General features: G+C 54.7%; 1 protein-coding gene across 11 annotated transcripts in view; it reads left to right on the top strand.

Moving 5' to 3' along the window:
- Positions 1-26936, top strand: part of PTPRS (protein tyrosine phosphatase receptor type S) — a 128765-nt gene that overhangs the window by 4860 nt on the left and 96969 nt on the right. The gene's annotated exons all lie outside the window — the stretch shown is intronic.

The following is a 26936-nucleotide window of genomic DNA, read 5'->3' as shown; positions in this document are numbered from 1 at the left end:
CAGCAGTGCCGGTGTCACCGGCTCCGTGCAGGGCAAGGGGAGGTTGCTCAATCCCGTCCCGGTGCTTTTCCGGGCGCTGCCCTGCGGGGCGAGGTGCAGAGTGACGAGCTGTGTGACAGCGCTCAGCCAAGAGCTGGAGGGAAGCCACTGATCCTCCTTCCGAGCTGGCTCCTGGGCCTGGTGTAGTAACAGCTTTGTAGAGGCTGCTCACCTGGGCTGGCTGCTCACCTGGGCTGGGTCCTCACCTGGGCTGGCTGCTCACCTGGGCTGGGTCCTCACCTGGGCTGGCTGCTCACCTGGGCTGGGTGCTCACCTGGGCTCGGTGCTCACCTGGGCTCGGTGCTCACCTGGGCTGGGTCCTTACCTGGGCTGGCTGCTCACCTGGGCTGGCTGCTCACCTGGGCTGGCTCCTCACCTGGGCTGGGTGCTCACCTGCAGATAAAAGGCGCTGCACCCCACTGCCACTGCCCCCAAGCCATCCTGTGCCCTCTGTTTGAGGAGATTTTGGGCCCTGGGTATGTTTTGTTCCCATGCAGGCTTTGCAGAGCTTGCAGTGCATCTCGAGGCACCGGGATCTTGTGTCGTTTGAATTTATCTCACGCTGCGTTCGCGGGTGCGAGGGATGATCCGCTAAAACCAGGGGCTGTGGAAGGTGTGAGACACCGTGTTTGCTCAGATGCTGACAGTGGGAAAACATCTGTTGGGAGCTCTCTTTGAAGGAGTAGCTGCCCTTCCAGAACCCTTCTGTAGGAGTAATGACTGTTGTGGTGGGTGAAACTTCCTGGCTCAGGAGGCAGCTGGGAGCTGTGGACGTGCAGGGGCTGAGGCAGGGATGGAGATCTGAGCTCTGTCACACACAGCTCTACAAGACCTTGATTTTTCTTGTTGTTTTGTGCCACTTCTGAAGTGATTTCTGCCTTAATTTTGCATGAGCTCGTGTGCACGTGGGTGAGTTTGGATTCTTGAAGGAGCTGTTCTGTCCTCCCTCGCTATTTACAGGTAACTTTTGTGGGGTGGGGAGGGTAAGGGCGTTTCCATTTCTCCATGTACTGATTAGTGCTCTCCTTAGCACCGAGTAAGTGCATTGCACTTAAAAATTCTGTATTAAATCTGTGCAGAGGAAGATTTTATTTGTGTGATGAAGCCACAGAGTGCTCCGTTTCAGCCCCAGCTCCCAAATCACAGGATGACTTATCTGCTAATTTTGACTTGCTGTCTATTTCTGAGCGGGCAGGAAGCAGCCAGGGGAATTGAGGCAAGGCCCCTGGTTATGGTAATCCTTAAGTAGTTCATTTGGGTGTAATGCCTTTTTTTACACTTGCTTCCCTATTACAAACAGATTTTCTGATAACGGCACCTGTGCCATTCAGATGGGATCATTATTATAATAGCAGCAAGCATTGTTAGGGAATGGGGATGTGGAATTTATGTAGGATCGTTACAGCAGTAGAAGCAATTCCATAAATAAAACGATGCTGTAGCAGCAGCACTAAACCTGGGTTTGGAGGGAAAATGACAGTTCAGATTTCCCCGGATCTGTGGGTAGGGCCGTGCCTGGAGGAGGTGGGAGGGAGGAGGGATGCTCACCGTGCCTGCAATCCGTGAGCTGGAGCGGTTTCAGCAGCCAGACCGGGAGATTGTTGCAATTAGTTAATTAATGGTAGAAACGGGGCGTTGCTCCCGCCCCGGGTGTTGTTCTCGCTCGGCTGCAGTAGCGCAGATTTGTGGGGATGGTTTTGGGCCTGTCCCTCTGCGGGGCTGGGACAGGCTGTGCCCTTCTCCCGTCCCTCTGGAATGAGGGACAGCTTGGAATCGCTTTGTGAGATAAGGATGGGCGCTGAACAGCCCGGCAGGACTTGCTGTGCCTGAATGCTGGCAGCGACAGCACCAAAGCGAAGGAAGAGGGAAGAAAGACCAAAAAATTCGTGATTTTGGCGGTTCCTGATGGTGTGGAGTGGAATTCTCCTGGCCTGCACCTCCCTGTGTGAGCAGGTCCCCGGAGATGGGCGCTGGGGTTTAGCAGAACCAGCTAATCCAGGTGGCGAGTGTGGGGCGAGCTGTGGCCACCAAAGCCCTTCTGGCCGGCGGCAGAGTCCTGGCTAATGCAGCTTCAGCGCCGTGTGGACGCAGCACAGATGTCTCGCTCAGGGTTTGATTATTTTTTTTTTTTACATTAAATCCCTTTTGTTTTCCGCCAGTGACCCCTGGTTTAAATCCCTGGTGCAGGAGGGGAGCTGTAACCCTTCGGTGGGTTTTGTCACCGTGTCCCCGGAGTGCCCGGGCTGGCGGGGGCTGGGGATGCTCGGGTTCTGCTCGGGTTCTGCTCGGGTTCTGTTTGAGTTCTGCCGGGTTCTGCCCGGTTCTGCCCGGTTCTGCCGGGTTCTGCACGGGTTCTGTTTGAGTTCTGCCGGGTTCTGCCGGGTTCTGTTCGAATTCTGCCGAGTTCTGCTCGAGTTCTGCCGGGTTCTGCCCGGGTTCTGCTCGAGTTCTGCCCGGGTTCTGCCCGGGTTCTGCTCGAGTTCTGCCCGGGTTCTGCTCGAGTTCTGCTCGAGTTCTGCCGGGTTCTGCCCGGTTCTGTTCCAGTTCTGCCCGTGTTCTGTCGGGTTCTGCTCGGGTTCTGCCCGGGTTCTGCTCTAGTTCTGCCCGGTTCTGCCCGGCTCTGCCCGGTTCTGCCCGTTCCTGGGCTCTGCCCGGGTTCTGCCCGGGTTCTGCCCGGTTCTGCCCGTTCCTGTGCTCTGCCCGGGTTCTGCCCGGTTCTGCCCGGTTCTGCCCGGTTCTGCCCGGGTTCTGCCCGGGCTCTGCCCGGTTCTGCCCGGGTTCTGCCCGGGTTCTGCTCGAGTTCTGCCCGGTTCTGCCGGGTCCTGGGCTCTGCCCGGTTCTGCCCGCTCCTGGGTTCTGCCCGGTTCTGCCCGTTCCTGGGCTCTGCCCGGTTCTGCCCGGGTTCTGCCCGAGTTCTGCCGGGTTCTGCCCGGGTTCTGCCCGGTTCTGCGCGGCTCTGCCCGGTTCTGCCCGGTTCTGCCGGGTTCCGCCCGGTTCCGCCCGGTTCTGCCGCTGTCACGCACATCTGGCGCGGGTCGCTGCAGCCGGAGTTGGATGGATTAGTGCGGTCGGAGGGCTGGGGGAGGGTCGGGTCGGGTTTCAGCTCTCCCTGCAGGTAGAGACAGAATTGGGGGATTAGGGGCACTTTGCTGCGAGGGGGAAGGGTCGGGAAGAAAATCTTCTTCCCGGTTTTCCCGAGGAGATGACTTTTGTTTGCTCTGTGAGGCAGCACAGGGGAAATGTGTGTGTCCGGAGCAGGGGAGGGAGAAAATCCACAGCGAATCTGCTGCTGGTCTGTGCCCAGCTTTGGCACCCTCGGGAATCCAGGCTGCTCCTGCCTGGCTTGGGGTCACTCGGTTCATCCCCTGCTGCTTCCTATGGATTCAATAACCTCCTTCTCTCCCCAGAGATCAGCTTAAATTAAAACTTTATCCTTACTTAAGGAAGCAAGCAGCAGCTCTGCCCGTGCTCTGTGACAGGATCTGGGTACTTTGCAGGGCTCTGTTCATCCCTCTCTCCCTGAGGTCACCAAAGGGGGGCTGCACCCGGGACTTGGCAGTTCTGGGGCAGCAGGAGGGGCTGTGGGGTGTTCTGAAAGAAAATCTTGATTTTTAAAAGCTGCCCTGAGGGCAAATAATTTGATCTGCCTGGCCTGGGAAGGGGAAACCATTTTCTTTTGCTGGGAAAAGTGGGAGCAGTGTCCTGGTGGCATCACAGGATCCTTTCCCAGGGTCAGCCCCTGTGCATGGAAATGTCACTTGGCTGCCTGCAGCAGCATTTTCATAGCCATGAAGGCCACCAGGAACGGCCAGAAAGGGACCTCGAGGAACAGCCACAGTGAAATCCAGTCTGGGACAGGGGCTGTGCTCCAGGAGCCAAAATCCTGCCCGAGGGTGTCGTGCCTGCTGGCAGTGCTGGGAGGGAGCTCAGCTCTGCAGGGGCACAGGGGCTGGGGAGGGTGTGCTGAGCTGGGTTTGCTGCAGAAATGAAACGGGTGCTGGGGCTGTGGGAGCTTTGGTCCTTCCTTGGTGCAGTGTCAAGGTGCTGAACTGCCTTGGGAACTTTGGTTTCTTCTTTGTGCTGAGCAAAGTGTTGGTCAAGGGCCGTGGCAGTGCAGCAAACCTCGTCTGCAAGGTTTCTGAGGACACAAAACCTTTCAATATTGGTCTGAGGAAGACAGGGGAATGAAAAATAAGGGATAAAGTTACAGCTCCCACCCTGAAAATGCGTTTATTTAACTTCAGCAGCAAAAGGCAGAAAAACTTGGGGGAGGGGGAAAGGAGGGAAGAAGTGAGTGTAAAAATGCGTGCAGGGAAGTGAACAGCTGTGTGCTGTGAAATGGGAGCTGCTGGGATTCAGAGGATTATGTCACTAGCAGGAGCTGGGTGTGCTCTGGAGCTGCAGCCCCAGCAGGAGCAGCAGTCAGCCAGGGGTGAGGCTGGGCAGGACTGGGAGTGCTGCCCTGCCCTGTGCCTCTGTCCTGCTGCTTTGGTGTCCTTGGGTCCGTCCTGGGGGGCTCTTGTGCCACCCCTGCCTTGCTGCTGAGCTCTGAGTGTGTGTGGGGGAGAGAAAACTGGGTTATTTCACATTCTCCAGCGTGTCTGGTGTCTGAGTGCCACAGAGAGCCACGGGCAGTGCCCCCTGTGCTCCCTGCCCCTGCAGCTGGGAAAAGCCTCCCCCAGCCAGGTAATTCCTCTGAAGCTTCTGCTTGGGGTGAGTCCCAGGGCTGCAGGAGGAATCTCAGCCCATCCCCTCCAGCCCATCCCTCTCTCTGGAGCTGCTCCTGTGCCATGGAACACCCAGAGCCTGCAGAGCCATGTCTGAGTGATGGCCTCACTGCTCCATGCCCTGCTAGGGCTGGCAGGGTGTAAATCCCACACCACAGTGATTTAGCCCCGGGTACAGCTGTGATTCAAAATGAATTCCTGTCCCTGCTGCGCTCACAACTCGCTGGGACCAGGGGGAAGCTGCAGCAGCCCCAGTGCCAGGGGGAGGTGGCTGTCCCTGTGTCCCCTGGGGTGGAGAGACCCAAATCCTGCCTGTCCCTGGCGTGGAGAGAGACACCCAAATCCTGCCTGTCCCTGGCGTGGAGAGAGACACCCAAATCCTGCCTGTCCCTGGGGTGGAGAGACCCAAATCCTGCCTGTCCCTGGCGTGGAGAGAGACACCCAAATCCTGCCTGTCCCTGGGGTGGAGAGACCCAAATCCTGCCTGTCCCTGGAGTGGAGAGACCCAAATCCTGCCTGTCCCTGGGATAGAGAGAGAGACCCAAATCCTGCCTGTCCCTGGGGGTGGAGACACCCAAATCCTGCCTGTCCCTGGGATGCAGAGACCCAAATCCTGCCTGTCCCTGGGATAGAGAGACCCAAATCCTGCCTGTCCCTGGGATAGAGACACCCAAATCCTGCCTGTCCCTGGGATGGAGAGACCCAAATCCTGCCTGTCCCTGGGGTGGAGACACCCAAATCCTGCCTGTCCCTGGGATGGAGAGACCCAAATCCTGCCTGTCCCTGGGATGGAGAGACCCAAATCCTGCCTGTCCCTGGGATGGACACAGACCCAAATCCTGCCTGTCCCTGGGGTGGAGAGAGAGACCCAAATCCTGCCTGTCCCTGGCACAGATTCCATTGGGCTCAGCAGGGAAGATGAGTGGCATGGCAAAAGTGGCTTTAGGTTTTATGCAAAGCCAATGATGCTTAAGACAGCTGGGGGATTTTAGGGTTTTCTGCAAGTTTTGTTGGGCGAAAAATTCCTTTGGAAAGTGTCTTGGGTCCAGTGTGAAATTTCAGTGGATTCAAGGTGATGGGTGTGGGTGACTTCACACCTCATGTCCACTCTGGGGAATTGATTTTCTTCCCTCCTGCTTTGGGGAAGAAAATGTCAAAGTCAGGAGAAAGATATATTCCTCTTTGTGGCAAGGAATGAACATCAGTATTAAACTTTTGGGGATTTTTTTTTTTTTAAAGATTAGTTTTTCTTCTTGGCTGTTCTGTGGTTTAGGTTGGAATTGCTCTGGAAATGCAAGTTTAGGCAAACACAGAAAAGGTGCAGAGCTCTTCTGGTGCTTCACTGTTCTCCTGGCTCTGCCTGGTGTCCAGGGCTTGCTTGTTCCTGAAAATTTAAAGGTAGCAGTACTGACCAGGGGTGAACCCAATTCTCAATCCCTGTTTGAGGCTTTGGCTCTCCTGACACAGACATGGTGTGGGAGTTTTGCTCACAAATTCTTAAATAGACCTGAATTAGTTTCCCTCTTTCAGAGTGAAATAATTTTTTTTTGAGAAAAATCTGCATTTGCTGTTCCTCGCCTGTAACCAAGTGTGGTTTGTGGATAACCAAATAAAATTCTCAGTTCAAAGTGTTTCAGCAATGTGCTAAAGTTTATGGAGCATTTAACAAACTTTTTTAGTGTGCAGTAGTTTATGGTGCCAGCAAACAGCCAAGTGTCACATCAAAGTTGGAGTCTTTTCTCACTTAATGGCTCAATGTTTAGTGCTCTTTTGGTTTATCTTGGGTGGCTTTTCAGCCCACACTCAGAATGGCTTTTTCTTTCCTTTTTCCTCCTCCAAAAACTTGAAAAGTCAGATTATGGATTCTGATTTAGGGCCCACAGTTCAAGCCAAGTGCTTGGATTTATTTTTATCTTAAAAAAAGAAAACCACCAAAGGCAAATAATCCCAGTGACTTCAGGAGTTCTGCCTGGGCAGTTCCCTGCTGGGCTGGAGAGCAGAGGAGCAAAATGGAATCTGCTCCCATTGGAGGCAGGGATGGTTTTCCCATCAACTCTTGCAAATCTTTAATGATTTTTCTCTTCTCCAGGAGCTGGGATGTGTCTGCAGCTGAGCCCACTGACACCAGTGGAGCTCCAGTTTGCTGCCTTTTGCCCAGATTTTGGGAATTGCTCCTCCTCTGGACTGGAGAGGATGGGCCTGAGGGAGCTCAGTGAGGGATTTCCTCTGCCCAGGTCCTGTTGGAGAGGAATAAGGAGGGAATGTGCAGGAATCTGAACCTGCAGAGCAGCTGCTGCCTTTGGGAGTGTGCTGGAGCTGGGGGTTGTCACTTCTGCCAAACTCCAACTAAATGGGTGCAAAAACTCAGAACAGTTTCTAGATAATTCATCATAACCCACCTGATTTACTTTATTGTGGATTTAATTATGATAATGCACACACATACAATCGTGTCCATGCACAAGATCTATTCAGTAGTAAAGGGTTTATATAAGGTTATAAATAATGAAACCTGAGCTCCCTGCTCACCCTTCATCGTGCCCTGTTCCCTGATTCATGAGCTCAGCCCTTTCAGGGGCTGGGTTGTGGCAGGCTGGGATTTTCCTCACGGCGCCTGCGTTACTCTGAGCCTGCCCTGGGGATTTTCTATGGAGTGGAATAGTGTGAAATGTCTCAGGGATGCAGATGGGATCTGGCACTGGCATCCCCAGAACTGGTGTAAACAGCTCTGAAACCGAAATAACCTGCCTGTGTGTTGTTAAAAAGCAGCCAACGTGCAGCAATGCAATAGAGGAAATGAGTTTCTAATGCAGAGCTCTCGCTCCTCCCGTGACTTATATAATAAATAATTTATACAATAAATAATATTTGTATAATTGCCAAATCACTTTGATGGCCTGGTGGAATTCCAGCTCTGCAGAATCAATCAGAGCACAGTGCTTGCCCCTCTGCTGCAGCCCGGGTGGAACAGACACATCCGAGCGGGAATCGCTGCTCGCGCAGTTTCGGGTGTGATTTGGGATCTGATACCTGTGTGTGACCTCACCTTGCAGCCTTCAGAATCCTGCTGGCTTCAGCAGGGGCTGTAGTAACTTGCTTTTTCTGTGGTGCATGTAGGAACATTTCTGCCTAAATATGCAGTGGGCTTGTTTGTTTAAATATCACAGAAAATCAAACCGCAGCGAGGAGACGGGAGGTGCCAGCACCTGAGCTCCGTGTCGGGGCTGGGCTGAGGTTCTGCCTCTCCAGGCAGCCCTGGGGCTGGGCTGCTGCCAAACACGCTGCTCTGTGCCTCATCTGCCACACAACTTACTGCAGGTTTAGTGCCTGCCTTTGGAAGAATTTCTTACCCTGTTTAGCAGGGTAATGGAAACATGGAAACCCTTTTCTGCAGGATTTCTGGAGTCAGAATTAAACCCAGTGTTTGTAGTGAGCAGTGCCTGGGATCATCTGTTGGTGGTTGATATTTGGATTTACAGAGGTGGCAGTGCAGGAGATGCTGGGATCATCTATTGGTGGTTGATATTTGGATTTACAGAGGTGGCAGTGCAGGAGATGCTGGGATCATCTATTGGTGGTTGATATTTGGATTTACAGAGGTGGCAGTGCAGAGATGCTGCTGTTTGTTTTTGCTGAGCTCAGTCCTTTCCTCCAGTGGGTCTTTCCCTCTTACCTGCCCCTGTTTTTGGTCCATTTCCCCAACACCAGGGGTTTGGGGAGGCTCTGTGGGTTTAAAAGGTGCTGCAGAGCCAGACTGGGGTCCCTACCCTGTGAGATCCTGAGGAGAGGAGATGGAGATGGAGATCAGATATGGATGGAGATAATGGAGATGATGAAGATGGAGATCAGATGGAGATCAGATGGAGATGGATGGAGATGATGGAGATGGAGATCAGATGGAGATCAGATGGAGATGGATGGAGATAATGGGGATGATGGAGATGGAGATCAGATGCAGATCAGATGGAGATGATGGAGATGGAGATCCGATGGAGTTGGAGATGGAGATGATGCAGATGGGATGGCTGCAGGCACAGCCCCAGCCCAGCACTCCCTCGCCCTCTCCAGTAGCCCTGTCCCTGACCCTGACCCTGTCCCTGTCCCGTCCCTGTCCCTGCCCCTGTCCCTGTCTGTCCCTGTCCCTGTCTCTGTCCCTGTCCCTATCCCTGTCCCTGTCCCTGTCTGTCCCTGTCCTGTCCCATCCCTGTCCCTGTCCCTGTCCTGTCCCATCCCTGTCCCTGTCCCTGTCCCTGTCCCTGTCCCTGTCCTGTCCCTGCCGGGTTTTTTCCGCGCTGTCCTGTGTCCCTCTCCTCGCTCCTCCCCCTGCTCTCCTCGCCGTAACGGGATCACAGCTGCCGAGCCAATGTTAAGATAATGGTGTTATTACGGAGTAATTATACTGCGAGTTATTGAATTAAAAGTGATGAGGCTGCCGAGCCGGGAGGGGAGGGGAGGGTGGGAGAGCCAGGAAGGCGCAGGACGGGAAAACCTCCTGAATTTCCTCTTGTCAGAGCCCCTCGCTGCCGGGACCGGGGCTGGGGCTGAGAATGAATGAGAGGGAAGCTCAGAGAGCTGATAAATAAACCATTTCCCTGAGAATGGAGGGTATAATTAGAAACCGTGGCCCTGTGGTTTTGTGTCTGCCCTGGGGTGGAATCTGCTCGCTGTGCTGTGGCGATAAAACAGGGACACAATGTGGACATGATGTCGCACTCTTGTTAACTTTGGAGGAGGGAGATGCTTTGTTCCTCTCTTTTTCTAGGAAAGAACAATAATAATAATAAATAATTTAGGCTTTATGTTGCAAAACTCCAATAATGATTATACCTTGGGGCCTCTCCATCAGCAGCTCTGCCTGATCCTGCATTTTTCCTTCTGCATATTTTCTTGGAGGGGAGGGTGGTTTCACTGCACACCTTAGAAAACTTTACTTTTTTTCACTTTTCTTCTTTTTCCTCTCAAGAGAGCCAAACCTGTTTGTTTGTTTGTTGGGGTTTTTCCTCTCTCGAGCTGAGATTTATCTGCAAGTGGAACATCTCCAGCCCTGGTACAGGCACGGAGCTCTGGATGCCCAGAGTGGGATTGCTGGGGCTGTGCAGGGCCAGGGGCTGCTCTCGGTGATTCCTGCGGGTCCCTTCCAGCTCGGGGTATTCCGTGGTTCTGGGAGTGAGTTTTTTCTGCATTTCCTGCGTTTCTGAGCGGGTGATAACGAGGTGCAGGATCTCTGCAGGGATGAGGGGATGGAGAGCGGCGGGAGCATCGCCGGCACTCCCGTGCTTTACCAGATAGAGAAATAAACAGATAAATAAATAAACAGGCAAGTAAATAAACAGATAAATAAATAAACAGGTAAATAAATGGATAAATGACGTGCTGGGTCCCTGCTGTCCCAGCCAGGTGTGTCCCCGAGCTGCTCCTTTTGTCGGCAGCGATCGCGGGGCTGTGACGAGCGGAGACAAAGGCTGGTGATGGAATCGGGAGGAGGAGGAGGAGGAGCTGCTGCCTTTTGCTGCCTTTTGCTGCCTTTTGCTGCCTTTTGCTCCCCTTTGCTACCCTTTGCTGCCTTTTGCTCCCTTTTCCTCAGCCTCGGAGTCTCCCAGGTGCTTTGGATGAGAAGGGGATGATGCTCGGTTGGGTCCCCCCACACGGGTGTTCGTGGAGATTTAAATAATTCTTCCTGAGAAGCTCCTTGCTAGGTGTTAGAGACTTGTGGAGTGTTTACCTTACTTTACAGTTTAAAAAGCCCTAATAAAATACACAACAGGAGTATTAACAGTGGAACTGTTTTGAGGATTATTAAGCTATTATAGAAGAATGGAAGAAAATCTGCCTGGCATTATGTTCTGTGCCACTAGGTATTTAAATTAATGCCTTCCTATAGCAGCTCCTTCAGAAATCTTTAAGGCACTTATTCATCTTCAGTGAATTAGATGCTTGGTGGTGTTAAAAACTCTTCAGCATCCTCTGTTATGGAGCAGGGGAGGAAACTGAGGCAGAATGGTTTGGTTCATTCACCATGGGAAGGGTGAAGTGGGAATTTGATTCCCATGGGTTGTTGTGGTGTGTAATGGAAAATTCCCTTGTCCAGCAGTGCTTCCCCCTGCCTGGCAGTGCTGGGGGTCCCTTTCCTCCTCACCCTGCTGCTGGCACCAGGAATCCCTCCTGGATTTGCCTTTTCCTGGTGGCTGCTGTGCAGTATTTACAGCTGTGCCCATCTCAGGGAGGCCATAAACCCTGATATAATGGCATTTCCTTGTAAAAGGCAATTTGTAAAGATCTGTCTGAGGGCTGCTGTCACCATCTCCATGGGATTTATTTCCAGTTTATTTACGGTTTGTGCTCATGTATATGCAGCTCTTCTTTCCCATCATAATCCAAAACTTGATTGTCCCTTGGACTTGGCTGTCACTTGAGCAGGTCCCTGGGCTGCCTCTCTCACACAGGTTGATTTTTGGTTTTATTATCTGTTTTGTAGGATTGTGAGGAATGTCTGTGGGCATTGCATCAACCTTGGCCTTGGGATTTGCTTCCAAGACCCCCTGCCCCACAAAGGTTGTGTGTGAAATTCATGGCTTAGATTTAGGCTAATAAATGATTTCCTGGCTTTGGTGGTGCACAAATCCTTTGGTTTAGGAGTGGCTGATTTCAGGGGTGATTTCTCCCTGGACTCTGTTTGTGATGGGATTTGGGGACTCCTTTTTCTTTACCTATTCTTACAAGTCCTGAGTGTAGGAGGTCAATACCTGCAAGTGCTCATTTAAAAAATAAGGTTATGGCATTCAGCAAAGGGCTGCAATGCTTTAAATTACTTCAGCTGCCAGAACTGTGTGCTCAGGATTTCTACTTGCTTTTACTCATGATGATCCCACCCAAGAGAAAGGCTCAGCTCTTCTGCTCTCTGGATATCCTTGGTGGAAGTCAAAGCTGTGCCTGGGAGGGGAGCAGCCAGTGCAGACCTGCAGCTGAGCTGGGAAAAGCTCCAGGTGCTCAGAATGGAGGAGCAGCCACTGAGCAAACCCTGGAACAGCTCCTGGCACAGCCCTGGCAGCTGAGGAGGGCTCAGGGGTGCTTCCCTCAGGGAACAGCTCAGAAAAGGGACCTGAGCTGCTCAATTCCTTTGGCATGCGGAGGAACACGCTGTAGAGATTCTGAAAAAACCAAAATCAAATGGGAGAACAGGTAGTGGAGCTCTTTGAAAGTTGTTCAAAGGGACTCTGTCAATGTGAAACTCCTATTTATGTTTTCTTCCTGCCTCCTCTTTTCTTTTGTTGATACAATCTTGGAAGCGGGAGGAGGATTTACAAAAATGCTTGTGTTTTTGAGCTGCTGCTTCAGATACCTTTTTTCATTTGTAAATATTGTGTGAGAAGCCAAGAAGAAAAACACAGAGAGCAAACACAGAAAAGTCCTCTTGGACCATTCCTCCAGTCACTGAACATCAGCCTGGTCGTGGGCTGAGTTAAAAATGTGTCCCCAGAGATGAGCCCAGGACAGACCTGTAAAACCCATCCCAGCCCTAGAGCCAGCCTGGGACTCCTCTGGAGATCTGCTGGGCCAGAGCAGGGGCTCAGCACCATAGGAGGCACCTCCAGAATCCTTTGGGCCTTCTCCAGTGGGTTCCTCAGTCTCTGGCTGGGGAGGATTCCCAGGAGGGCTGAAAGGCTCCTGAAATAGCCTCAAAGTCCAGGGCAGAGGAGCACCAGCCTGAGCTGTGCTCCAGCCCACCAGGACATCCCAGGCAGCAGAGGGAAGGCAGCAACACTGCAGGCAATAAAAGGGAGGTTTTGGGAAGTTTTCTGCGCTGGTTTCAGCAGCAGCAGCTCTGGGGTGGCGTGAATGGTGTACAGAGCTGGCACACACAGCCAAGGGGAGCTGAGGAGGATGTGAATTTACTGAAATAAGCACCAGAAGCTCTGTGGATGCTTTTTTTTCTTTTCGTGTGCTCACTGGTGACTTGGACCCGTGCAAGAGCTGAGCAGCCTCAGGAAAAGGTTATTTCAGAGCAGACTTAGATTTTCCTGTAAATGAACAAGTGAAGGCAGAACCTGTGGGGTCCCTTGGCTTTTCCTCCCCTGCCTGGCTCATGGGAGCTCCTTAAGTGCTTTGGCTGCTGGGCAATGCTCAAACAAGCTCACGTTAAATCCGTGCCAGCCTGGGTTTGCAAGGGCTCCCCAAGAGCTGCTTTTCCTGGGGATTTGGATGGGTTTGGCTGAGGTTTGGCTGAGGTTTGCAGAGATGCAGAAGAGCAGGGAAGAGGGGATGGGCCGGCTTGGCTCTGTGCTGGATCTGCACTGGCAGGGAGCAGGAGATGAAGGGTTAATGAGGAGGATGTGGGAAGGGGAAGGGTCTGGCAGGGAGCAGAAGATGAAGGGTTAATGATGATGAGGATGTGGAAAGGGGAAGGGTCTGGAGGGGATCAGGGGATGAAGGGTTAATGATGGGAAGGTCTGACAGGGATCAGGGGATGGAGGGTTAATGATGGGAGGAGATGAAGGGTTAGTGATGGGAAGGTCCGGCCGATCAGGAGATGAAGGGTTAATGATGGGAAGGGTCTGGCGGGATCAGGGGATGAAGGGTTAATGATGGGAAGATCCGGCCGGATCAGGAGATGAAGGGTTAATGATGGGAAGGTCTGACAGGGATCAGGGGATGGAGGGTTAGTGATGGGAGGAGATGAAGGGTTAATGATGGGAGGGTCTGACGGATCAGGAGATGAAGGGTTAATGATGGGAAGGTCTGACAGGGATCAGGGGATGGAGGGTTAATGATGGGAGGAGATGAAGGGTTAATGATGGGAGGAGATGAAGGGTTAATGATGGGAAGGTCTCACAGGGATCAGGAGATGAAGGGTTAATGATGGGAAGGTCCGGCCGATCAGGAGATGAAGGGTTAATGATGGGAGGAGATGAAGGGTTAATGATGGGAGGGTCCGGCCGATCAGGAGATGAAGGGTTAATGATGGGAAGGTCTCACAGGGATCAGGAGATGAAGGGTTAGTGATGGGAGGGTCCGGCCGATCAGGGCCGCCCGGGGCCGGAGCAGCTCCGGGGGCTGCAGCAGCCCCGGGTCGGAGCCGCCCCTGCGGGAGGCGGTTCTGGTGCCCGCTGCCAGCGCCTTCACCTGGATTTTCTGGAGCCGCGAGCTCAGTGCCTGGTGTGGGTGTCTGTCCCTGCGAGCTATGGAAAGCACAACTCGCAGTCCTGTTTGAACTTGCTAGTTGACAAGTTAAAAGGTTGTTTTGACCCTTCGGGATATTTAAAAAAAAAAACAAAAACCCATTTCTTTCACCTCCCTTCTTCCAGCTTTATGAGAGGGCCAAGGCAGGAGCTTTGTGCCCAGCAGTGGGAGTGTAATTACAGCAAGTCTGGGCCAGCGACTCTCCCCCAGGGCTGCTTCACTGTTGGGTTTTGGTTCTCTTTGTCTCCCTCCCCCTGCTCCGTGTTATTGTTCTCGTCCCTCCGCCTCCCCACCAGGTGCGGGGCGCCCCGAGCCCGGGGCCCGCGGGATGGAGGGAGCGGGGAGGGAGATGGAGGGAGACGGAGGGAGATGGAGGGAGGGAGATGGAGGGAGACGGAGGGAGATGGAGGGAGATGGAGGGGAGGGAGATGGAGGGAGATGGAGGGAGCAGGAGGGGAGATGGAGGGAGATGGAGAGAGCGGGAGGGAGATGGAGGGAGATGGAGGGAGCGCGGAGGGAGATGGAGGGAGCAGGAAGGGAGATGGAGGGAGCTGGAAGCTCCTGCATCTCCCGCATGTCCCGCGTGTCCCGAATCTCCCGCATCTCCTGCATGTCCCGAATCTCCCACAGATCCCGAAGCTTCCGCATCTCCCGAATCTTCGCATCTCCCGCATCTCCTGCATGTCCCGAATCTCCCGGATCTCCCGGATCTCCCAAATTTCCCGAATCTTCAATCTCCCGAATCTCTCGCATCTCCCGAATCTCCTTCACCGTCCGCTTTTCCCGAATCTCCTGAATCTCCCTCAGCTCCCGAATTTCCCGAATCTCCCTCAGCTCCCGAATTTCCTGCATCTCCCGCATCTCCTGCACGTCTGAATCTCCCGCACCCCCCGCACCCCCCGCACCCCCCGCATGTCCCGCATGTCCCGCATCTCCCGAATCTCCCGCACCCCCGGCACCCCTCCGCATCTCCCGCATCTCCCGAATTTCCCGCATCTCCCGCATCTCCCGAATTTCCCGCACCCCCGCCGCCGCCGGGCAGTGCCCGCTCTGTGCCCCCGCGGGCTCGGCAGCTCCAGCTCGGCTCCTTCGTGCTGCCCCATCGCCGTGTCCCGGGCCGGGCTGGGCCGTGCTGCCAGGTTATTTTTAGAGAAGATAAGAGCGGTGGCAGCAGAGAGGTCTCCATCCCAAGGCGCTTGGACTCTTTAATTGTGGTTTTGGTCGGGAAGATTGTATGGTTGCTGGAGCACAAATAGAGCACAGGGTGGGTAATTGCACCTCTGGGTGCAGGGGCCGTGTGGGGCCCAGGATCGGTGGGGAGAGGTGCAGGGAGAGCAGAATGGGCCCCTTGGAGCTGCTGGGAATTGCCCCCCTGACTCTGCACCCCCGATTTCTGACCCCCCATCCTGTGATTGTGGGGCTCACAAGGTAAAGGTTGGGACAGTCCTGTGAGTCACCCCACTGCCATAAATCTGCATTTTGGGGGCAAACCCGCCCTCGGGCCTTCCCTTTGTTATCCACAAAAATCGTGGTCGTGCTCTGCCCCTCTGGAATTCCCTTTCACCCACTTGGAGCTGATTTCAGCACAATTGCTGACTTGGCTTTATTAGTTTCTTCTCTGTCTTTGGAGTCCTGCCAGATGTCCTTGTGGCCTGTAAATTCTGCATTCTTTGCATCCATTATCAGTGGTACATCCTTCTTTCCAAGCTTTGTTAACCTCCCTTTAGGTCTGAGATCATGAGGAGCATGTCCAGCCCTAAACTCCAACAAGGCAATTCTACCAACAAGTAATTTGTTTTTCTAACACCTGGATATCACTCAGGGCTTGTTTGCTACTCTGTTTCATGGATTAAATCTCCCTTCTTGTTGATCAGGCTTGAAAGTACACAAAGACTAAACATCAAAGAACATTCTTACTTAAGAAAATTTTACATATTCCACATTTTGCAACACGTGGTACAAAAACTAGTCTGGGTTTTCTGGAGCTGTGGAGATGTGCCCCTGCCTTTGGCTGGGCTGTGCCCTGACCTGCACGTGGCCCCACAGGGAGGAAAGACATTTAAAAAGTGTTTCCACGTTTGTGCCTTCCACCCTGCTCATGAGTGGAGAACGTGCAAGGAGAGCCTCAGATCTCTCTGCTTTTCCTTTCCCTTCAGAGCAGCCTCGATTTCCAGCTGCAGTCCAGAAGTGCAGGATGCAGGATATGAGCCTCAACGTGCATGTCTTGATGTTTCTGCAGCAGAAAGGGTGAAGCATTTTCTTTTCAGTGCCTTTTTTTAATACAGCCAAGCTTAATCTTTGGGGTGTGCTTTTCTTTTAAAGCATTTAATTAAACCCCTGGAGCTCTGTGCTGGCATTTCCTGCGTGTCCTCGCATTTGCATGTTGCACAAGGAGGCTCCTCCAGGTGGGACCTCATTTTCCATCACTTCCCACCCCATCCCCAGAGTCCTGCTGTTCTTGGGATCTGGGGTGAGTCCAGCAAACTGAGCTTGAGAGGGAAATCAGAGGTCCTGGTGATGGGAGGAAGCCTGGCAGCTGGAGCTGGGAGGAAGGAGAGGGACTCTGGAGAGAACAACTGGGGCTGGATAAGGAAATTTGGGCTTCAAATCCATCTGCAGCTGCAGTTTGTGGAGCAGTTTCTGCAGAGCCTTCCCCCACCTCCCTCCTCTGGTTTAACCCTGGTTAAACTCTGGTTTAACGTGGCTGGGTGCTGGCAATGGGGGATTTCCCCTCCTCCCTCCTCACCCTTCCCAGTATAAATACATGGAGCAAGCTCTGTTTATTGAGCACAAATAGGAGATAAAATAGTGGAAAACTAATTTTTTCATGCTCATTGGTGGGAAAGATTAAAATTATGCAAATCCTCGGCAGCGAGCTTGGTGCAGAGATAAGGGGATGTTGGAGTCAGCTGGCTGCCTGCTAATTCACTGACTGGAAATGGAAAGAGCAGCAGAGCTGTGAGTGCATCACCGGCCCCTCACGGCGCTGCTGTCTGTGCTGGGGAGGCTGAACAAAGAAAAACCTTTTTGGGGCTGTGCAGGATCCCTGCAGGATGCTCAGCCCAGCGCCGCGTGCCTGGGGAGCTCTGGGTGCAGCACCTCGCCTTGGCAGGGTGCAGTGCCTGGGGTGCCCCGGTGTGGGGGTTCTGGGTGGATCTGCCACTGCTCCCCTCTGTGGGTTCCACAAGCACAGCAGGGCTGGGGCTGAGTGGGAAACAGGAGCAGTGCTGGTCTGGGTTGTGCTGCACCCTGGGCCAGTGGCTGCAGGAGTTTCACTGATGGCACAAAGGGCTCTGCAGGCAGGAGGGGCAGCTCCAGGCTGGTTCCCCCACAGTCCCAGTGCTGCCATCAGGAACCAGTGCCCACCTCCCCTCTCCCTGCTTTGTACTGGGAGCCCAGCCTTGGAACTCCCCACAGAGTTAATTAGCGTGTTAATGTGAGCAGGGCTGGGGGATCCCGGGATGAAAGGGCCTGTGTGGGTCTGGGGAGGAGCAGGGTTTGTGCAGATGTGTTTGTGGTCAGGGAGGAGCTGGGGGAGCAGCACCCCATGGCCCCCTGGCTCTGGCTCAGCCCTGAGCCTGGCTGAAGGGAGCACAGCTCCTGCAGATCAAACCTGAGCTGCAGTGCTGGGAGAGGCAGGGGGATGTGTTGGGTGAGCAGGGGGATGTGTTGGGGTGAGCAGGGGGATGTGTTGGGTGAGCAGAGGGATGTGTTGGGTGAGCAGGGGGATGTGTTGGGTGAGCAGAGGGATGTGTTGGGGTGAGCAGAGGGATGTGTTGGGGTGAGCCGTGGGGTGTGTTGGGTGAGCAGTGGGGTGTGTTGGGGTGTGTGGGATGTGTTGGGATGTGTTGGGGTGAGCAGTGGGGTGTGTTGGGGTGTGTGGGTGAGCAGAGGGATGTGTTGGGGTGAGCAGTGGGATGTGTTGGGTGAGCAGAGGGATGTGTTGGGGTGTGTGGGTGAGCAGAGGGATGTGTTGGGGTGAGCAGAGGGATGTGTTGGGGTGAGCAGTGGGATGTGTTGGGGTGAGCAGTGGGATGTGTTGGGGTGTGTGGTGAGCCTCTAGGGATGTGTTGGGGTGTGTGGGTGAGCAGAGGGGTTTGCTCACTGGTCCCAGCACAGCCTCCTTAGGCTCTGTGTTTATTTCCTGCTCTCTGAAGCTGCTCCAGGCACAGGGGACACCAGACCCCCAGCCCAAAGCCCTGCAGAGCATCTGAGGCTGCAGAGCACCCAGGAAATGGTGAGGGCTGCTCACTGTGCTGGGAGGGGACCCAGTGCCAGAGAGTGTTTTTGGAAGGCTTTGTCTCACTTCCTGTCAAATCAATATTTATTCACAAATCTATTTGTTTGCTTTTGTCATTGAAAACTCTTGTGGGCTTTTTTGTGTGTGTGTGTGCTGTTTTGTTCCCCTTGTGTATTTTTGGCTGCTCAGTGCTGGCGAGAGGGGCAGCCACTGCCTTTCCTGGCTCCAGCCCTTCCAGCTGCTTCTCCCAGCCCGTGCTCTGAGTCTGTTTTGTGTGGTGGGACCTGCCTGGCAGCTCTGCTGAGCCTGGCACGGCTCCTCCTGCTGCCCTGGGGAGGGAGGATGGACAGCGAGGGTTTGACCTTAGTGAGCACAGGCACGTTTGTCCTGTACTGAGTCATGGATCCCGGTGGAACAGGGTGTGAGGAGATCAGCTGCCCCCAAAACCAGGATCACAGAGGGGTTTGGCTTGGCAGGGCCTTAGAGCCCATCCCATCCCATCCCATCCCATCCCATCCCATCCCATCCCATCCCATCCCATCCCATCCCATCCCATCCCATCCCATCCCATCCCATCCCCTGCACTGTCCCAGGCCTTGGGGACAGCCACAGCTTTGGTGCTGCTCGAGTTTCCCCCTGCCCTGCACCTTCCCCTCCATTTCTGCTCCATTTTACTGAGTGAAACAAGTGATGGCTGGAGCTGCTCCCTCTCCTCTCTTCCTCTCCTCTTCCTCTCCTCTCCCTCTCCTCTTCCTCTCCTCTTCGTCTCCTCTTCCTCTCCTCTTCCTCTCCTCTCCCTCTCCTCTCCCTCTCCTCTCCTCTCCTCTCCTCTCCTCTCCTCTCCTCTCCTCTCCTCTCCTCTCCTCTCCTCTCCTCTCCTCTCCTCTCCTCTCCTCTCCTCTCCTCTCCTCTCCTCTCCTCTCCTCTCCTCTCCTCTCCTCTCCTCTCCTCTCCTCTCCTCTCCTCTCCTCTCCTCTCCTCTCCTCTCCTCTCCTCTCCTCTCCTCATTCCTGGTGCCTGGCCCATTCCCTGCTCTTTTCTCCCTCCCTGCCCGTGCTCTCAGCTCCTGGGGGTTCATGTGAGCTGCCTGCTGCTCAGCCTGCACAGGATGGGGATGGAGCCCCTGCCCCCTCCAGGGCTCCAGCCCTCTGCCTGTCCCCAGCTGCAGGGTGGGGATGGTGGCAGAGCTGCAGGTGGAATAAAACACGGATTTTTAGAGCCAGCTGAGGACCTGCTGTGCTGCAGGGTGTGGGGAGAGCTGTGCTTCCTCCTGGTCTGTCTGCTGAGCCCCATAGCTGCAGTGTGATTGATCTGCCCCCAGCCAAATCACGCAGAGCTAAATTGAGCTGTGGCAGGCGAAAGTGTGAAGCGTATTATTAGGAACAGGGAGCTCTTGTTCCACAGCTGCTGCTGCTGCTGCCGTTGGTAATTAATGTTTGAGGAATTGCAGATCTTCATTAGGAGAACAATTAGATTAACGAGAGAACTCGAGCCGAGGCTGTAGTGGGAAAGGGCTGGGGGGAGGCTTTAAAAACAAAACAAAATCCCTGCCTGGCAGGCTGCCCCTGCTCCAGAGATGTGCTGGGGCTCTGGAGGCACTGGGAGGAGACTGCTCCCTGACAGGCACTGGTGGGGAGGGAGGGAGCGTGGGGGGCTCCACCAGGGGCAGGAAAGGAGCAATCCATGATTGCCATAAATATTTCAGGCAGCCCAGCACCCACAGCTCGGCCCCAGCACAGGGTTATTAGCAGAGAGAGCTCAGGGCCCTGCAAGGTCCTGGGCTTGCATCGTTAAAAGCTTTAATTGGTGTCCTTGTTGCTGGAATCACTGACCCCTTCCTGGCCACAGGTATCACCTGCAGGGCCTGGGCTTAATTCAGGCCAATGAACAGGCCTAATGCTGGGGGATTTGAGAGGCTTGTTAACAATATTCAGTAAGAGTTTGGGGTTCCCCCCACCCTCTGCTTTGTTCCCTGTGCTGGGTCCATCCAGGACCTGCAGCAGCTTTGCCCTCACACAAACAAGGTGCTCACAGCTGGCTGATGAGCAGGATGCAGCAGGAATTCACTCAGGATAAATGAACCGTTTAGAGAGGTTGTAAAATCACAGAAAGTAATGACAGGAGGGGGGTGGAAGGTCAATTAGTGGCTCTGGCTGGCCCAAGGCAGCACTGTGCTTTGGGAGTCCCTGGAGGCAGATGCATGCCTGGCCTTCCCAAAGAGCTGCAGAGGTGCTGCTGCCACCCCTGGCTGCTCCCTGGTCCCCAGGGCTGCCCCAGCCCAGCAGGGTCCCCCTGGCAGCTGCTCCAGGCTCCCCCTGTGCCACACACGGGGACAGCAGAGCTGAGGTTTGGCCTTTCATGGGACAGCAGGTTTCTCCCTTGGGTAATTGATGGGGACACACAAGTTGTGGTTGCTGGCCACTCCAGATGGTGCAGTGGCAATAAAGCCATTTTCTGCAGTATGGTGGCTGCTGCATGTCCACAGGAGAGATTTGCTGCTGGAGCTGTTCCTGCTTGGCTCAGTGCCCCAGGATGGAGAGTCACTCTGAGCCTGGCCCTGGGAGCTCCTGCAAGCTGATGAGCAAGAGGGAAGGAATCTGCTGTGTGAGGCAGAGCCCTGCTGGAAATGGAGCACACACAGCACAGCTCCCTCCCCCTGGCCAGGCACAGCCCTGGATGCTCCTCACCTGCCCAGGAAATATTATTGCATGTTTAATTCATGGCACTGCAAAAACATGGCTGTGAACACTCAGCCAGCCTCCTTTAAAAATCTGCCTGCCTGATCCTTCTGCTGAGTGACTGCTGCAAAGACACCGAGGTGATCTCAGCAGCTGGGCAGGAAAAGCTCTTCTGTTGGTGTAAAGTGGAATGGAAAGTGATGTGCTGAGCAGGTGAGGCTTTCTGAGTGCTGCCTAATGGGAAGCTGCTCCCAAGCTCCTTTCCTCCAGCAGGGATGTTCTCCATCTCCAAATGCTTATAAATGTTTTAAGCCTGGTGCCTGGGCTGCTGTGTCCCACTGGAAGCACCAACCCCTGCAGTGGGGCAGGAAGGGAGAATGGCAGGGTCAGTAGGAGCAAACAGCTGGGTGAGACCAGGCTGTGAGGATGGAGCTGTGAGGATGGAGCTGTGAGGATGGGGCTGTGAGGATGGTGTTGCTCCCAGTTGCTGCCTGGCTAGCAGCCTCTTCATTTTGTGTTTTGTATGGAGGATGGAAATGGCAGCAGAGCCCTGCCTGGCTGAGCTGCTGGGCTGGGAGTGCCCCTGGCTCAGCCATCTGGGGTTGCTGCTCTTTGGGGCTTTGTGGGAATTTCTGGAGGCACCCAGTGCAGCTGGGGCTCTGTGCAGGGATGTGACAGGAGCCAGGGGCTCCCTCAGACCTCAGCCCAGGATTGAAGCAGAGGGAAGGTGAGCACAGGGCTGACCTTGGGCAGTGCAGCCTCAGCCCCTGCCCAGCCTCTCTGGGCCCTCTTGGCCTGCAGGGCTCCACAGCCCAGGAGTGACCCAGCACCCAGCTCAGCTCTTCAGCTGAGGTGAGATCACCACAGCAAATGATGGATGGGGTTTTTTCTTTCTCTCCTCCTTTCCTAATCTCCCCTGGCTGGTGGGCCTGAGACACAAGATTCCTGCCAGAGCAAGGGAAGGGATTTGCTCATCTTCTGTCTTGCAAGCTCAAACCCAAATCCTCTTTGTGGAGTTTAACCCCCTGTGCTGGCTGGCAGGGCTGGAGCTCCTGGCACACAGGAGGGAGGGGAAGCTGGAGGGGAAGGGAGGGTGAGACCCTGAGGGGAGCCCAGGGAGACATCCCAGTGCCCAGGGAGACATCCCAGAGCCCAGGGGTGACCTCCCAGAGCCCAGGGATGCTGTGAGTGGGGCTGGCTGCAGCACTGCTGGGCACACTGTGCTGCTGAGCAGGGAACACAACATTTCCTAATGAGCTTGATTGGCTTTCCTTGCTGGTCACTAATCAGCAGGATGCAGCTCTGTGGTGCAGGAGCCAGGGACAAGGAAAGACGAGGCTCCTGATCCTCCTTAGAGCAGCTCAGTGTCCCCTCCTGGCCCTGCAGGATGTGCTGGGGGGTTCTGGGGCTGCCACTCACCCCCAGCTGCCCTGTGCCCCTCCCCGAGCACAGCTCTGCCCCTTCATGGGCTGAGAGGAAAGCAAACAGCTCAGCAGCCACAACGATTCCATTTACCAGGTGTCACTGCCACCCCTGCCCAGGTGACACTGCCACCCCTGCCCAGGTGACACTGCCACCCCTGCCCAGGTGACATGTTCTTGGCTGCACACACATGCATGTGAGGCCAGGAACATGGGGCTGATCTGCACCTGGGTTTGATCTCAGGAAAAGGCTTTTCCTTAGCTTGGACCCCAGACATGAGCAAGGCTGCTGCACTCTTTGGTGCTGCTTGGTTGGGCTCCTGGTTGAGTTTTTGTCTTTTTTGTCTCTTTTCCCTCTGCTGAGTGTAGTGTCCCCCCTGGCCCAGGAGCCAGGCTGGGGGTGCAGGTGCTGTGGGAGGGGGTGCTGCTGGTTTTGGGTGCTGTGGGAGGGGGTGCTGCTGGTTTTGGGTGCTGTGGGAGGGGGTGCTGCTGGTTTCAGCCCTGCTCTGTCACAGGATGGTGCTGGTGGCCCTGCTGAGCAGGGGCTGCTGCAGGACATGGTATTTACCCAGCACAGAGCTGGGATGCAGCCTGTGCCCCGAGGAGCTGCCAGCCTGCCAGGAGCTGAGCCGGGGCTAATGATGAATGACTTCCTAAATAAATAAATAAAGCTCAGAGGCAGGGAAGGAGAAACGTGAAGCATTTCCCTGAGCCACAAGGCAATTGCGCTGATGGTCTGTGATGGGCTGAGCCGCGGTTTGCTGGGAAGTGCTGGAGGATGGGGAGGGTTTTGTGGCAGCGAGGGCAGGGGGATGGGAGCGTGGTCCTGGGTCGGATCCTTCCCCTGAGCATCCTGAGCAGAGGCCACATCCCTGTGCTGCTCCTGGAGATGCTCCTGGGCTCTCTGGCTCTGCTGGTGCTGCCTCTCGGCGTGGGGGTGTTTTGGGGTCCCCCGGGGCGTGGGGGGACCAGGGAGCTGCGCTTCCTCCTCCTCCTCCTCCTCCCCCGTGCTGGGCTGCACCTGCTGGGCGCTCCTGGCACATCCCTGCCTGTCACAGCTGTCCCTGCGGGCACTGACGGAGGGAATTAATAAATTAATTCCTGCTGGCGATGGGAGCCCAGCCCGGGGCGCTCCCGTCCCTTTGTCCCTTTGTCCCTTTGTGTGCGGATTAACCCTCGCTGTGCCATCGCCCCGGGCAGGGAGCAGCATCCCTGGGGCAGCCACAGGGCTGTGCCCCAAAATCCTCCTGTGCCTGTTGCTTGGGGACTGTGCTGGGCACCTCACACAGCTCCAGAAATGCCACAGGGAAAAGAGATAAAGAGAGAGAGAGAGAGGCTGTGTCTGTGTGTGTGTGTGTGTGTGTGTGTGTGCAGACACAGCGAGCTGTCTCCGTGTGCAGTTTCCTCTGGTTCCCCACATTGTAAGAAGGGATAATTCTGTCATATTAAAGCACTTGGAGATCTGGGGATGAAAAGAGCGAGTAGGGCCGAGACAGTCCTGATCAAAGCTCTTTTTTTCCCCTCCATCTGTGTTTGTTTCCCCGTGGAAGATAATACTCTGCCTCTTTCTTGTAAATATTTTTTTAAGATCTGAGTAACTCTGTGATAGATAAACAGCCGTGCTTCACTCTGAAGGATCTCTGCTGCTGCTCCAGTTGTGTTTGCCAAACCCTGCTGCCTTTAGGAGTGGCCTGGGGAGCTGCAGTCCAGCCCAGAGGAGAAATGTGCCCAGCAGCTTTGGGGTGGAAGGCACTGATTTGGAAATGCTCCATCACCTCCTTTTTTTGGGCAGCATCAGGCACCTTTTGAGATCTGCACAGCTTGGCTGCCCATCCCTGGGAGCTGGAGGGAGCCCTGGGTGCCTGATCCAGTGAGTGGCAGGGGGTGGAGGAGATCTCTGGGGTCCTTCCTAGCCCAAACCATCCTGTAATTCTGTAATTCTGTAATTCCAGGGCCTGGGCTGTGCAGGGTCCAGAGCTCAGCCCAGCCTTGCCCAGGCTGGGTCTGCCAAGGGCAGCAGCAAGCTGGAGCTGTGGGTGCTGAATTCAAACCTCAGCTCTGCCCTCCCCAGGGAGGTGACAAATGAGCTGGTGGTTGTGCTAAAAGCTTTTCTTTCTCTCTTTAAAGAGGTTGCTGGGAGGAAATGAAGTGACCCAGTGACCTCTGTTAATACCAGCACAACCTGAGCTGGTGCTCATGGGGGAAGAGCCCTGGTGCAGCCTGTGCCTGCAAGGTGTTTTCTTCCACTGATGGGTCTGGTGGGAGCAATTCCCCACTGCAGCTGCCGAAAATGAAGATATTTAATCATCTCCTAGATCCAGTGCAACTTTTTGCAGGCAATTTCTTTAAAATGGCCCTTCTCCTTTTCACAGGCAGGTGAAACAGAAAAGAAACCCAAGTGAGCTTTTCGCTTGTGATTTTGTTTTTTTCCAAGTTGTCATATTGTAATGAACCTGAAATGAGTGCATGGTTCCTCCTCCTGGATTTTTTTCAAATGCAGAGCAAATGTTTCAATTACCAGCTCCATGGGGGCTAAGAACCAGTAACATATGGCAAGATGAGAGAGGCTGAGGACTCCCCATCCCTGGGAGTGCTCAAGGCCGTGCTGGGCAGGACTCTGGTCTGGAGGAAGGATCCCTGCCACTGACAGCTTGGAACAACATGATCCCAAATGTCCCTTGACCCCAAAGCTTTCTGTGAAAATCCTGGCACAGCCCTGGCCCGTCCCAGGGGCTGTCCCTGTGCACACTCTGCTTTTAGCAGCTTTTCCCTCTGGAAAAGCCCAGCCCCTCCTGCTGGATCCCCAATCCCCAAAGTGGCTTAAGGGAGTTAGGTGTCCAGCACCCTCTGAAATGGAGTTGCTGGGGGGAAATCTTCAAAAGCATCTTAGCAGCTTAGGGTAAGTCCCTTTGACTCCCAGGCCCTTAAGCTCTTAAGCAATGTAGGTGCTGGAGGGATTTCACCCTCTGTGCCTCGCTGCCCTGGGTGCCTGGCCTGGCCCTGGCTGCAGGAGCTGCTCCTTGCAAACCCTTCTCACTTTTATTATTTTGAGTAATGCTCTCCAGGACCCCGTGCTTGGTGCTTACAGGCTGCACATGGCCTTGCTTAGGGCTGGAGATTAGGCAGCACACAAGAATGAATTCTTACTGTAAGAATTAATCTTATTCCTGAAATGTGACCGTATCTAGCACAAATCTGACCCCACTGGGGGCCATGGCTTCACTTAATTGCATTCTTTAGCAAGGATTGAGCTCCATTAGGTGGTTTGCTTGTGTTGCAGGGGCTCCTGTGCCAGGGAATTTAGTTGGGGTTTGCAGGTCTGTGCACAGCACAGGAAAATGCCATTCTGTTGGCTTGGCTGGTGCCAGGAGCTTGGCTGAGTGCTCAGGGGTGCAGGATGAGCACAGACAGGTGAGCACAGACAGGTGAGCACAGACAGGTGAGCACAGACAGGTGAGCTGTGCCTGGGAGGGCTCAGGGGTGCAGGGTGAGCACAGACAGGTGAGCTGTGCCCTGGGAGGGCTCAGGGGTGCAGGGTGAGCACAGACAGGTGAGCACAGACAGGTGAGCTGTGCCTGGGAGGGCTCAGGGGTGCAGGGTGAGCACAGACAGGTGAGCACAGACAGGTGAGCTGTGCCTGGGGAGGGCAGGGATGGTGGCACAGCCCTTGGGATCTGAGCTGCTATCAGAGCCATTCCCACTGGGTTTCAGCTGCGTGTTTCAGCAGGGCTGCTCTGCCATGAGCAGGAGCTGTGCAGGGGATGAGCCTGTTCCTCCTGCCAGCCCCAGCAGGGCACAGAGCCCAGAGCAAACCCTGCCCAGCCTGTGGCCAGGTGGGGCACACCCTGCTGTCCCCAGAAGCCCGAGTGGGGCACAGCCCTGCAGAGCTGTGAGGGACGAGCTGCAGGATTGGAGCTGACATCTCCTGTATCTCTGCCAGCCCCTCCTGCCTCCGCCAAGGGCTGGGGAAGCGCATTAGCACTGGAGCAGAAGTGTCACCCTCTGGCATCTCCTCCTCCCATCTTGGAGCTGTTGCTGGATCCCTCTACCAGACCTTCTCCATCATGATGAGCCATGAAAAGCTCCTCTCTCTGGAGGAGGCAGAACATTTCCCTGACATTTGGTTCCCTGCCTTCAGCTCCATCCTGGGGGGATCTGGGAGCACACCAGGCTCCAGGAGATGTTTGGTGGCACTTTTGGCACTGGCGGGGTGGATGTACTGCTCTGATAAAGAAAAATGAGAGCTCCTGAAATGGTGGCTGAGCCAGCGTGGTTTGTTGGATTTTATTTTAATCAGGCACCTGAAATAGTGGGGTGGATTTTGCTGTGTCCAGCACCAGCCTTGCTGGTGGGAGCAGGGGCTGAAGGAGGAAGGAGGGAGAGCCAGGAGCTGCAGCACAGCTCCATTTGCTGTGCTGGCACCGGTGCCACAGCCCCAGTTTAATTAACAGTTCCCATCACAGCTACTCACGACGTTCCCACTCTCTGCTCGCCCCCGACAGCAACAAAAGAAACCCCAGCCCGTCCTCTGTGCCCTGGAACCCTGTGATCTGCACTGGGGCTGCCTGCAGCCTCTCTGTGTTCCTCTGAGTGTGTCTAGAGCAAACATTTGAAGAGATTCCCAGTGACAGGATTCAGATTTTTCCTCTTTTTT

This window comes from Oenanthe melanoleuca, chromosome 28 (assembly GCF_029582105.1).
Source record: "Oenanthe melanoleuca isolate GR-GAL-2019-014 chromosome 28, OMel1.0, whole genome shotgun sequence".
Taxonomy (NCBI): Eukaryota; Metazoa; Chordata; class Aves; order Passeriformes; family Muscicapidae; genus Oenanthe; species Oenanthe melanoleuca.
The sequence above is the reverse complement of the archived record's forward strand: the minus strand, read 5'-3'. Positions and strand labels throughout refer to the sequence as shown.